Source organism: Palaemon carinicauda, chromosome 3, assembly GCF_036898095.1.
Source record: "Palaemon carinicauda isolate YSFRI2023 chromosome 3, ASM3689809v2, whole genome shotgun sequence".
Taxonomy (NCBI): domain Eukaryota; kingdom Metazoa; phylum Arthropoda; class Malacostraca; order Decapoda; family Palaemonidae; genus Palaemon; species Palaemon carinicauda.
In genome coordinates this window covers 118,728,407-118,743,406 of record NC_090727.1, presented here as the reverse complement: position 1 = coordinate 118,743,406, position 15,000 = coordinate 118,728,407, and positions in this window count along the sequence as shown.

Below are 15,000 nucleotides of genomic sequence, written 5' to 3'. Positions count from 1 at the left end.
CTAAAAATGTTCACTGTACAATAACTCTCATTATTTTGAGAAACTATTTCAAATTCTCTCTCTCTCTCTCTCTCTCTCTCTCTCTCTCTCTCTCCTCTCTCTCTCTCTCTCTCTCTCTCTCTCTCTCTGTTAATAATATAACAAGGAAAGCTAAAAATGTTCACCGTACAATAACTCATTAATTTGAGAAGCTTTCGAATTTCTCTCTCTCTCTCTCTCTCTCTCTCTCTCTCTCTCTCTCTCTCTCTCTGCTACAACCAAATATAGTAATGGAGCTCTGGACTCACCAATCCCCCGCTTTTATCGACAAAACCGGCGGCCCCCCCCCCCCTTTCCCCAACGTTCGTACTTCACCACAATGATCCGGTAGAGTGGAAGAATGTTCAAGTGAAAAATGATATATGGATAAATGTGAAGACATCAGATAATTATAATATTGTGAATGAGTAAAAGCATGAATTCAGTTCCATCTACTGAATTCATTTTCAAGCGCTGTTGTGGTGTATAAAAGCTCTACTGTGACGCAGACGATTTAGGTACTTAATAATGATGTGTTTTGAAGAGGCAAGACAGCCAGCCCAGTCGATAAAAAGAAAGGAATTCTCAGCTTAGCGGTGACCTAAGACAACAACCGCAGCATATCGATAAAGACATACCACGTCACCAACTAGGACATGCAAGGGCTTCAATTCCTTCATCATAAACGCCAGCCCGGTGTTTTCAATACGATTTTAACTTCGTCTCATGATCTTGTCATGATCATTATTCCTCCGCCAAATTTCACATATTGTAAACTCCAGGTTTTGGTTCAGGTGTTGGGTTTTCCTTTACATCGGCAATTATTACCTCCATTATCAGAAGCTCCAAATTCTGTAGTTTAACATTTTATTCACCAGCCAATCTACCAGCCTTTCACTCTTCTTTTTAAATTCTATCAAACATCTGCGCCTGACTTTCATCTTTAATATTCTCGTCCCTGTTTACAATATAATAAAACAGACAAAGAGTCATGAAACACAATTGCAAATTTTTTTTCACAACCCAGTCACTCTCCTCTATATAATTTTTACCACGATTCATTGTCATCACGCATATTTTCAAGTACTTTTAGGCACTCATCTAGAATTGGTTACGAGAAACTCTCTGAAAGTCCTGATTAGAATATATCAGCCGTTCTTTTGATATTGAACAATCGATGCAAAATCTTTTCTAATGGAGAACTAGGACGCATCTTCAAAATTCTTATACAACTGTTTAACTGGTTATTCATATAAAGCCTTTAAAACAAAATCCCTATAATTACCCCCCCACCCCGCAAAAAAATAAGGCCTCCTCTATCAATTACCTACACAGAGGAAAAATTATCTTTTTTATGCCTATTCCTAAAATTTCATCTTCAGAAATGGACAATATATATATGTATATATATATATATATATATATATATATATATATATATATATATATATATATATATATATATATATATATATATATATATATATATATCTCACATGATGATTCTCACTAGAAACTTAATTTTCTTACTCTTTTATTTAACACATGAAGAATTATCTCCAATACTAGGTCATTTTTATTAATCTGATGACGTCCAACTCATGAACTAGGTCATGGTATGTCAATAAAGCTATCAATTAAGCTATATATGCGTACAAAAATTTACCACGTTTTTATATATATATATATACACACACACACACACATATATATATATATATATATATATATATATATATATACAGTATATATATAAATAAATATATATATATATATATATATATATATATATATATATATATATATACAGTATATATATAATATATATACAGTATATATATATATATATATATATATATATATATATATCACCATCCGTAACTATTCCACTGCAGGACAAAGGCATCAGAAATTTCCTTCCACTACTGTCCGTTTACGGTCTTTCTGTGCCAGTCTATACCCGTAAATTTTCTGAGCTCGTCAATCCATCGTATTCTTTTCCTTCCCCTGCTTCGCTTACAATCTCTAAGAAGCCATTCAGTTATTCTTAATTCCCATCTATTATCCATCATTCTCATATGTCGTACCCATGCCTATCTCTTTTTCTTACACGTAGATAGAATATCCTCTACTTTAGTTAGCTCTCGTATTCATGTTGTTCTTTTTCTACCAAACAATTTTTCTGCGAAACAATTTTTACAATCGTCTTTCCCCTTGACATATGGAGCAATTATACCTCGTAATGAATTATCTTGGACCCTTTCCTTATTCAACCAAGTCTTACAATCAGCCACTCGTTCACAATATCGCCACATACAGCAGTATCTAACTTCTAATCTCATCTAATCCTTGCGTCTTCTTGTATACTTGTATGTTTGTCATCTTCTAATGACAAACATAGAAGTATACTCACATATTTACATATATATACACAAACGTTTTATATATACATATATATATATAAATATATATATATATATATATATATATATATATATATACACACATATATATATATATACATATATTATATATATATATATATATATATATATATTTCAATGTGCAAACATTTATCATATATATATATACAGATATATATATACATATATATATATATATATATATATATATATATATATATATATATATATATACATATATACATACATATATACACTATAGATATCCATACGCCTTTTACACACACACACACAGAGAGAGAGAGAGAGAGAGAGAGAGAGAGAGAGAGAGAGAGAGAGAGAGAGAGAGAGAGAGAGACAAACGCCTCTCCATTCTATGATCTGGACTTGTGTCATTTACGTCTCTGTCCGCACAAGAATCGTGCGAATTAAATAAAATGGTGATTCTTCACCAAACTAACTAAACCATAGCAATGGGGTTAATTACAATGCAGTACGTCTGGCTCCAAGCTATCTGCTGGTTAAACTTTCTGGTTTTCGGGCAATGTTAATCAGATAATAATCAGTTTTTGTCAGGTAGGCCTAATCCATTAACTACGAAAAAAAATGACCTCACCTTTCACTTCACTTGGGCCGGTTTCGTATACTGTATAAGCTTACACATGAAATTTAATGTAGATATTACACGGTGATAAGAAAACAGTTTATCACAAAGAAGTTATCTAGACTGTTCTTGCCTCAGTAATCTACATCCGGGTGATAACTGATAACTATTTTTATACATAACATTGGTACACAAACCTACCAAAAGGACAAATTCCTTCGCTGTAGGGGATATTCGTTTGTAATTCAACGTACTCCAAATATATTAATGATTCCAAGGTAAACATACCGCATACAAAATCAATTACAAGGCCTTGCTTGGCGCATTTTGGTCTCATAAACAATCATTTTCAAGAACTTCATTCTCCTCTACAGCACGGTGTCTATATAAAAGGCTTTCTATTAACGTGGCTTCCATGAAGAAAAAATATCATTACTGACATGATTCATAGATGTTTGGTATAACGTGCAATTTTTCTCATACCCGAGTATAGTAATCGATCGAAAACATTCTTTTGTGACGATGACAACTCGGATTTGTCACACACAAGGAACGAACTTGACTCCTTGACCAAGAAAGACTATTTGGTTAGTCAGTAGGTTTCTTACATAAGCAAACTTGAGTGATTTTATACATACATACGTACATACATACATACATACATTGTATGTACATATATACACATATATAAATTCATAATATATATATATATATATATATATATATATATATATATATATTTACCCATTCATAAAAATCGTCAAATCACGACCTAAATAAACTAGAGGGGCACTCTATTAGAACACACACCTCCGCCAGATACTTTTTTCTCGACCTTTTGGACTGATTTTGGACGCTTTGCTCGTCTGTGACCTTGACCTTTGACATTCCAAATTTATTTATTTCCAGCTGTTTACCTAAGTTTAAAATCCCTGAAAATTTCATCAGTTTACGTTTAAAATTGTGGCCGTATGGTTGATGACTGGAATTTGACCTTTTGCTTGACCTTGACCTTGCACTCGACCTTGACTTTCGACCTTAACCTGTAAGAATTGTCGTGGATTTTCATACACTCAAATATGAGCCAAGCTTGAACTCTCTGTGACAACTTTGTCCCAACTTTATGGGTGATTACGTGAATTGGACATTTTGCTTGACCGTGACCTTGATTTTTGACTTTGACCTTCCAAAATTTAATAATTTCGAGCTATTTATATAACAGTTAATCCCTGTAAGTTTCATTACTCTACGATCAAAAAGGTGGCCAGGAAGCTGTTCACAAACATACAGGGGGTAAAACATAACCTCCTTCCAACTTCGTTGACGGAGGTAATAACAGTTTGAGGGAGCCATAATTTAACAAGCAAATTTCAAAACAGAAACTTGAAGGGGGGGGGGGGGGGTAAATAAGCAAACTAACAACAATATGTAATGCATATTGGAGAGTTTCCCAAACCATAGGCAAGGATTGGCACCATATATTTTTTCGTCCTCCATCAACCAATGCAGTCAAGACACTTTGTATAAACTTAAAATAGTCAGCTCATAACAGGGAGCAAAGGCGTTATTTTTGAGCAGCTAAAATGTGTTAGTAGCAAACTAATGTATCAGGGATTATACCCAAAAATCGTCATCTACTAAAACACCTTCAATTATCAATGGCTAGAAAGTAAATGGAACAGTAATTTTTCAATTTTCGAGCAGGTATTGCTCAACAACGTACATCCATACATAATCAACAATCGCCGCTGTAGTCCACACCGCGAGCAAACCCCAACTCTACAACGCTCTTTCCAAGGCGATAATTCTCACTTCACCTTTCATGTTTAGATTTGTTCAGATCCAAGAAAGCCAAAGAAACCAATTAGGGAAGACATTACCATCCGAAATGTCATCAATTCTAGAAAAAAAAATCATGTCAACGTCACTCAATCCTGAGCACGTAAAACGCAACGTGTGAAGTTAACTTTTGACTGATTATTATTATCATTAAAAGAAGAGATTAACAGTCCCAATAACACAAACTAGACTCTTACAGAGCTGGCCCGATTGATTAATTGATTTGAAGTTTTCTGGTATCCTGACATCGAAGGTCATTGACGCGGATATCGTTTATTATAAATAAATATTAAAAGAATATTCAATTAAAATCAGAGAAATAAATATGTTATAAAAGTTAAATAGCATAAAGAAGACCTGTTTCTGATATAAATCTAAAAATTCCACAATAAGTTAATATGATATAAAAGTTAAATAGCATTAAGAAGACCTGCTTCTGATATGAATTTAAAAATGCTACTGGCATTGTACGACACATCATACCCCAGGATCTTGGCAAGGATGAACCTGCCATCTTCACCACGAGCCTCAAACAGATATCTACTTCTTTCATTGCTATAAGTGGGGCATTCAGTCAACAAATGCCTCACTGTCAAGGGTATCAAACAGTCGTCGCAATATGGTTGGTGTTGGCCAGCCAGCAGAGACTCGTGTGTCATCCAGGTGTGACCAACGTTGAGACGACAAAGAGTAGTCTCCCATTTTTGGGGCATCCCATTATACCTCCAAGGGGATATACCTATCGCAATTTCTCTCATCTTATTTTCGCTTAAACTATCCCAATGCTGTTGCCAATTGTTATAGATAGAATTCCGAATTGCTGATAAAAAAAATCATCACAAAGAATGGGAGACCTTCTTGGTAGCAACTCGGCTGCAGCACTCTTTGCCAGTGAATCTGCCTCTTCATTTCCACACACACCTACGTGTGCCGGAACCCAGCAAAATCGAACTGTTATACCTTTTAGGCCAATAATTAAAATCCACTCAAAAATCTTTACAGCTAAAGGGTTACTAGAATTAAAACCCTCTTGAATCACTATAAATGGTAAAATTGCCCTCCTCTTTTAACGTTATTTTCTCAATAGCTGTTAGTATACCATATAATTCAGCAGTAAATATGGAAGATATTGCAGGAAGTGCCCTTCTACGGTTAAAAGAACTACTCTATACTCCAAATTCAACCCAGCATCGGATTTGGAGCCATCGGTACATATAAAATTCGATTCCCTATGTTCTTCAACATGTTCCATAAAATAAAGACCTAGCTTCTAATTCAGTCATATTTTTCTTACACCAATAAAATATTTACAAAAAGATATCTCTGGTAATTTCCAAGGAGGGGTTGATGGTGTCTTAAATGGAAGTACCTTACCTCTAATTTTATCAAGGCTGTTTAATAATTGTTTTACTCGAAAACCATAAGGTTGAGTAGATTTTGGGTGTGACTCAAAGTATGTCGAGTTCCTTAAAAGGCTTGCAGTCTGAAAAGCTAAAGAGTTGGGGAGTCTTTGTAATCTAAACCAATACCAAATAATGGAAGACATGTGGTAATGGTCTAGAGGTAACTCTCCAGTATCAATAAGGAGACTTGGGATAGGTGAGGTTCTAAATGCTCCAGTGGACAATCTTATACCAGCATGATGTATTCAATCTAATATCTTTAATCGGTTTGGGGTGGCTGAGGAGTATATTTCACAGCCATAACTAATTTTGGAAAAAATTAAGGCCTTGTAAAATTTCAAAATAGTTTTACGGTTTGCCCCCCATGATGTATGAGACAATACTTTTAAAAGATTCAGAGTCTCAAGACATTTAGCTTTTAACGCCTTTAAGTGTGGAACCCATGTCAACCTACAATCGAAAATCAATCCTAAAAAAAAATTTAGCTTCACCTACACATGGGATCCGTTGACCTTTCATGTATATATCCGGGTCTGGATGTACTACCCAGATACGACAGAAATGTACAATAGTAGTTTTGCTTGTTGAAAACTTAAACCCATTCATATCAGCCCACTGAACAATTTTGTCCTTTGCAAGATGTAGTTTTCTCTCAACCAATGCCATTCTAGCTCCAGCAAATGATATGGAGAGATCATCCACAAATAGTGTCGAGAGAACGTCCCGGGGAATGACTGAGGATATCCCATTAATTGCTAATGCAAACAGGCAGAGCTGGCCCGAATACATTCTGGAAGGAATTAAATAAATTACGTCCAATGGAATAGTTGATAATAAGTTATGGCAATTAGAAATAAATAACTTATATACATACATAAGAAATAAAATTTTTATTTAATAACTTATATACATACATAAAAAATAAAAATTTTATTTAATAGTTTGTTTATAAAATGTTAAAATCCTATAGCCAAGAAACTATCGGAATCCGCTAAAATATCTGTTGTTGTTTCAAGACCAATACACACGAAAGTAGAATACAAGTGTCCAAAGAATTTCAAATACACTGAAAATTAAGATCTATTTTACCACAATCACATCAGTGGTAATTTACTGTGAAGAAACAGGGACATCAAGAAAGAAGGAGAAACAGAAATTACAGTTGATAGACATGATAATGTTGACCTCGTTACGCGAGAAACTGACAAATGAAAAAAAATTATGCTTATACTTGCAAAATATGAAGGAAATCCTTCTACTTGTATTCATAAACATTTCAAGCAAAAGCTTCTACTTTTAGGGCAAAAGCATATCCTTATAATCACATAAAAGTAAATGGTTATACATAAAGAAGACCCTTTACTTCATATAAAGAGCATGTGCTTCGAAAAAGCTGAGTCTGGTCAGTAGCAGACTGCAGTTCGAAGAGAAAGGTTGTTCTGTCCGATTCTCAGCACGATGGCAGATTTTGTGGATGTGAGGCATGTTAAACAATACATGCCCCGTTTACCCACACTTGATCGTGATTTCAAGATGTTATTCCGTTTTGAAGAACAAAATGTACAGTGGCTTGCGGACAGATATCTTGTCCACACCTGGAATCTCGATGAAATATCAAGGTTAAGCCATAACTTGGTGATATGCATTTTACATTTGCTTTTGCATGTATAAACAGTTGGGAGAATACGAAGGCTGCTGTATTTAAGGATGTTTGTATGTACAAACAGTATATATGTATGTATGTATGTATATATATATATATATATATATATATATGCGTGTGTGTGTGTGTGTACAGTACATGCAAATATACTGTATTCATATAATATATGAATATAGTTTATATATATATATATATGTATATATATATTATATATATGTATATGTATGTTTATATGTATATATATTATATATATATATATATATATATATATGTATATGTATGTATATATTATATATATGTATATGTATGTATATATATGTATATATACACATCGTATAAATATACATATATACACAGAATATTTATATACTGCAAAAGCTTATATACATGCATGTATATACACATATATAAACTATATATATATATATATATATATATATATATATATATATATATATATATATATATATATAGATTCGTACCACAAATAGATTGTTCTAAATCCCAAACCTGAAATAATTTAGCTGAAATCAACTATTTCAATTCGGTTTGGTTTAAACCTCAGTTACCCTTCGCCCTTCGTCCGGGTATCTTAAAGTTTCCTTCAAACTGCAAAGTTGAGCGTTTAGCGTCTTCAAAACTTTTCAACTCAAATCCATAAATCAAATCACGTAGTTTATTATTATTATTATTATTATTATTATTATTATTATTATTATTATTATTATTTCATTATCATTATTATTATTATTGTTGTTGTTATAAAACAAGAATGGAATTTTTAGCGAGTCCTAAAAGAATTCGGAAGAAAATCTTCTCGGATTTCCAAATGGTTTCAGAAGAAATAGCCATAGACTTAGCATGGAATTCTGAATGCCTCCAGGATGGAATCTCAGAACGGTATCGGAAGAAAACTTTCCCGGATTTCCAAATGGCTTCAGAAAAATTAGCCATAGACTTAGCATGGAATTCTGAATGCCTCCAGAATTTCCAAAAGTCTTCAAAGGACACAGCCGTATACTTAACATGGATTTCTGAATGACCCCAGAACTGAAATTTCCAAGAGCAGTCCTCAACTACTCCTCCCCAAGCTTCAAATGACTTCTGAAGACCTGATCTTCATTTTTTTCAAATGTAGCCTGCAACACCTCACATGATCTATATGTAGCTGGTGAAATCTAACCAAGGAATTGCGCGTCAATAGGAGTAAGAGGAAATGAGTTGATGACTGGGAGAAAGATTTCACTTAACTCACAGAGATCGCGTTCTGGCGGAATAGGAAGCTGCCGGTAAGAATTATGTGTTACGTCTTCGGAACACCATGAACTACAGGTGGTTTTGGTTGCTGCCGAAGTTGCCGATCGTTCGTTTTATATCGCCCGACCTATAGAAAGACACGCGATCTTCCGTTGGCAGCTGAGCTTTGAAGATCATAATGTATGCGCCTTGAAGGATCCTCTGCTTGGGCTTTTGCGACGATGTCTCATTAAAGGAGACTCTTGGAAAAAGTACGAGGCTTTGTATTGGTGCAAAAACGGATTGCGGGGAATGAGGATGGAGGCAGAACGGTTCAACTGAACGGTGAGTGACGTGTAGTTCTTCAACAGGATTGTCCCAAAATTTGCCATTGAAGTAAGGACATATCCAGACGACATTGGTAAATATATCATGGTGCTCGTCATTTACTTTGGCATGATAGTGTATGCGGAGAAATCGATAGTATTCATCTCTTTACTCATTGCCCAGATAGGTAAAGAATAAATGCCTTCGATTTCCCTGAGAAATCTGACGAAGTGAGGACTCGCGGCACTGAAATCTCTTTTGAAATCTAGAAGGACACAGACGAACTAAGGAAAAGACAGACCCTCTAATGCTAAATGTCAAAGAACTTCTAATGCTAGAAGTGTGGGAGCTATAAAGAGAGAAGTCAAAGAACTTCTAATGTTAGAGGTGTGGGAGCTATAAAGAGAGGTCAAAGAACTTCTAATGCTTGAGGTAAGGGAGCTGAAAAGAGGTCAAAGAACTTCTAATGCTAGAGGTGTGGGAGCTAAAAAGAAGTCAAAGAACTTCTAATGCTAGAGGTGTGGGAGCTAAAAAGAGTTCAAAGAACTTCTAATGTTAGAGGTGTGGGAGCTAAAAAGAAGTCAAAGAACTTCTAATGCTAGAGGTGTGGGAGCTAAAAAGAGGTCAAAGAACTTCTAATGCTAGAGGTGTGGGAGCTAAAAAGAGGTCAAAGAACTTCTAATGCTAGAGGTGTGGGAGCTAAAAAGAGGTCAAAGAACTTCTAATGCTAGAGGTGTGGAAGCTAAAAAGAGGTCAAAGAACTTCTAATGCTAGAGGTGTGGGAGCTAAAAAGAGGTCAAAGAACTTCTAATGCTAGAGGTGTGGGAGCTAAAAAGAGGTCAAAGAACTTCTAATGCTAGAGGTGTGGGAGCTAAAAAGAGGTCAAAGAACCTCTAATGCTAGAGGTGTGGGAGCTAAAAAGAGGTCAAAGAACTTCCAATGCAAGGGGTGTGGGAGCTAAAAAGAGGTCAAAGATCTTCTAATGCAAGGGGTGTGGGAGCTAAAAAGAGGCCAAAGGACTTCTAATGCAAGGGGTGAGGGAGCTAAACATAAGTCAAAGAACTTCTAATGCAAGGGGTGTGGGAGCTAAAAAGAGGTCAAAGAACTTCTAATGCAAGGGGTGGGGGAGCTAAAAAGAGGTAAAAAAAACTTTTAATGCAAGGGGTGTGGGAGCTAAAAAGAGGTCAAAGAACTTCTAATGCAAGGGGTGTGGGAGCTAAAAAGAAGTCAAAGAACTTCTAATGCAAGGGGTGTGGGAGCTAAAAAGAGGTCAAAGAACTTCTAATGCAAGGGGTGTGGGAGCTAAAAAGAGGTCAAAGAACTTCTAATGGAAGGGGTGTGGGAGCTAAAAAGTGGTCAAAAAATTTCTAATGCAAGGGGTGTGGGAGCTAAAAAGAGGTCAAAGAACTTCTAATGCAAGGGGTGGGGGAGCTAAAAAAAGGTCAAAGAACTTCTAATGCAAGGGGTGGGGGAGCTAAAAAGAGGTCAAAGAACTTCTAATGGAAGGGGTGGGGGAGCTAAAAAGAGGTCAAAGATCTTCTAATGCAAGGGGTGTGGGAGCTAAAAAGAGGCCAAAGGACTTCTAATGCAAGGGGTGTGGGAGCTAAAAAGAAGTCAAAGAACTTCTAATGCAAGGGTTGTGGGAGCTAAAAAGAGGTCAAAGAACTTCTAATGCAAGGGGTGTGGGAGCTAAAAAGAGGTCAAAGAACTTCTAATACAAGGGGTGGGGGAGCTAAAAAGAGGTAAAAAAAACTTCTAATGCAAGGGGTGTGGGAGCTAAAAAGAGGTCAAAGAACTTCTAATGCAAGGGGTGGGGGAGCTAAAAAGAGGTCAAAGAACTTCTAATGCAAGGGGTGTGGGAGCTAAAAAGAGGTCAAAGAAATTCTAATGCAAGGGGTGGGGAGCTAAAAAAAGGTCAAAGAACTTCTAATGCAAGGGGTGGGGGAGCTAAAAAAAAAAAGGTCAAAGAACTTCTAATGCAAGGGGTGTGGGAGCTAAAGAGAGGTCAAAAAACTTCTAATGCAAGGGTTGGGGGAGCTAAAAAGAGGTAAAAAAACTTCTAATGCAAGGGGTGGGGGAGCTAAAAAAAAAAAAGTCAAAGAACTTCTAATGCAAGGGGTGTGGGAGCTAAAAAGAGGTCAAAGAACTTCTAATGCAAGGGGTGTGGGAGCTAAAAAGAAGTCAAAGAACTTCTAATGCAAGGGGTATGGGAGCTAAAAAGAGGTCAAAGAACTTCTAATGCAAGGGGTGTGGGAGCTAAAAAGAGGTCAAAGAACTTCTAATGGAAGTGGTGTGGGAGCTAAAAAGTGGTCAAAAAATTTCTAATGCAAGGGGTGTGGGAGCTAAAAAGAGGTCAAAGAACTTCTAATGCAAGGGGTGGGGGAGCTAAAAAAAAAAGGTCAAAGAACTTCTAATGCAAGGGGTGGGGGAGCTAAAAAGAGGTCAAAGAACTTCTAATGGAAGGGGTGGGGGAGCTAAAAAGAGGTCAAAGATCTTCTAATGCAAGGGGTGTGGGAGCTAAAAAGAGGCCAAAGGACTTCTAATGCAAGGGGTGTGGGAGCTAAAAAGAAGTCAAAGAACTTCTAATGCAAGGGTTGTGGGAGCTAAAAAGAGGTCAAAGAACTTCTAATGCAAGGGGTGTGGGAGCTAAAAAGAGGTCAAAGAACTTCTAATACAAGGGGTGGGGGAGCTAAAAAGAGGTAAAAAAACTTCTAATGCAAGGGGTGTGGGAGCTAAAAAGAGGTCAAAGAAATTCTAATGCAAGGGGTGGGGAGCTAAAAAAAAGGTCAAAGAACTTCTAATGCAAGGGGTGGGGGAGCTAAAAAAAAAAAAGGTCAAAGAACTTCTAATGCAAGGGGTGTGGGAGCTAAAGAGAGGTCAAAAAACTTCTAATGCAAGGGTTGGGGGAGCTAAAAAGAGGTAAAAAAACTTCTAATGCAAGGGGTGTGGGAGCTAAAAAGAGGGCAAAGAACTTCTAATGCAAGGGGTGTGGGAGCTAAAAAGAGGTCAAAGAACTTCTAATGCAAGGGGTGTGGGAGCTAAAAAGAGGTCAAAGAACTTCTAATGCAAGAGGTGTGGGAGCTAAAAAGAGGTCAAAGCACTTCTAATGGAAGGGGTGGGGGAGCTAAAAAGAGGTCAAAGATCTTCTAATGCAAGGGGTGTGGGAGCTAAAAAGAGGCCAAAGGACTTCTAATGCAAGGGGTGTGGGAGCTAAAAAGAAGTCAAAGAACTTCTAATGCAAGGGTTGTGGGAGCTAAAAAGAGGTCAAAGAACTTCTAATGCAAGGGGTGTGGGAGCTAAAAAGAGGTCAAAGAACTTCTAATACAAGGGGTGGGGGAGCTAAAAAGAGGTAAAAAAACTTCTAATGCAAGGGGTGTGGGAGCTAAAAAGAGGTCAAAGAAATTCTAATGCAAGGGGTGGGGAGCTAAAAAAAAGGTCAAAGAACTTCTAATGCAAGGGGTGGGGGAGCTAAAAAAAAAAAAGGTCAAAGAACTTCTAATGCAAGGGGTGTGGGAGCTAAAGAGAGGTCAAAAAACTTCTAATGCAAGGGTTGGGGGAGCTAAAAAGAGGTAAAAAAACTTCTAATGCAAGGGGTGTGGGAGCTAAAAAGAGGGCAAAGAACTTCTAATGCAAGGGGTGTGGGAGCTAAAAAGAGGTCAAAGAACTTCTAATGCAAGGGGTGTGGGAGCTAAAAAGAGGTCAAAGAACTTCTAATGCAAGAGGTGTGGGAGCTAAAAAGAGGTCAAAGCACTTCTAATGCAAGGGGTGGGGGAGCTAACAAGAGGTCAAAGAACTTCTAATGCAAGGGGTGTGGGAGCTAAAAAGAGGTCAAAGAACTTCTAATGCAAGGGTTGGGGAAGCTAAAAAGAGGTCAAAGAACTTCTAATGCAAGGGGTGTGGGAGCTAAAACAAGGTCAAAGAACTTCTAATGCAAGGGGTGGGGGAGCTAAAAAGAGGTAAAAAAACTTCTAATGCAAGGGGTGGGGGATAGATGTCGCCAGCGAGGCTTTTGGGAATCCGCGGCGGAGTGAGTGTTTTTTCTGATGAGTAAACTTAATTAAATACAAGTAAAAACAGGGCATTAAATACGTTTTATAAATAATAAACTCTTTCTTATCTTGACAGCACAAATGAAATCTTACAAGTTCCAATATGTAACTAAGCGCTCCCAAAACACGAGTCAACCTTTTACTTCTGCTTGGAGGATATCTTCGCAAGTAAAAGGTAATCATTATGAATATGGAAAGAAAGATTTGCTTATACTTCTACCTTTTGCTTCAGAGAATTACCTTGTACTTCTACCTTATGCTTACAAGGATATCCTTCATATTTATGAATACCTCCCAATCTCTCTTGGGGAGTGATAAGGGCATGCCAAAACCATCTCCATCTACCTGTCACCATGATCTTATCCACATATTGCACTGGAGTAATCTCTCTTATATAAGTTTCCTTTCTAATCCCGACCTTCCATTTAACTCACAATATTCTTCTGAGGGGTTTGTTCAAAAATCTAAAAAATCTGTTGGATACTGTTTCATTGTCATACCATGACTCATGTCCATACAGTAACACCGATCTTACTAAACTGGTATATGGCCTTATTTGTATATGTAATTTCAGGCAATTTGAAATCCACATTTTGATTAACCTAGCCATTATCTGATTTGCTATTTTCAATCTTTTATTAAACTCAAATTCTAAAGATCCTGTATTAGAAATCATAGTTCCTAAATAAATTTTATTTAAATGATTCCATCTCATCCAGCCCTTCTCCTTCCAGTGCTATTTCATCTTCCTTTGTATATTCCATTCTCATCATCTCTATCTTGAGCCCAACATCATGGGATATTTCATGCATTCTGGTGAACAAGCTCTGCAAGTCCTGTGGTGTTCTGCTAATAAGGACAGCATCATCAGTATATTCTAGGTCAGCAAATTTCCTGTTACCAATCCAGTCAAATCATTTTCCACCAACCCCAACTGTTCCATGCATTACAAAATCCATGAGGAGGATAAACAACATAGGTGACAACACATTCCCTTGGAGTACTTGACTGTTCAGTGGAAATTCATTTGATAAGACTTCACCGACATTAACTTTGCTATTGCTATGCTCATGAACAAACTTAACCAAATTTACATATTTAAGAGGAACTCCATAATAACGCAGGCCCGTGCACACTATCAACAACTTTATCATAGTCCACAAATGCCATCAAAAGTTGATTCTATATTCTACACGTTGTTGTACTATATGTCTTAAAATGAAAATTTGGTCAGTAAAACTTCTACCTTTTCTAAATCCTGCTTGTTCATCTCTCAGATTTTCATCTATGGAGAGCTGTAAATAGTAGATTGTTACCTGCAAAGTTTGAATCAAAGCAGTGCAATTTGAGTAATGTAGTTTGCTATGCACCAACGAATGATTCCCTTGAAGAAAGGAAAGATGAATATTATGAAGAACTGCAGAGTGTTATAGATGAG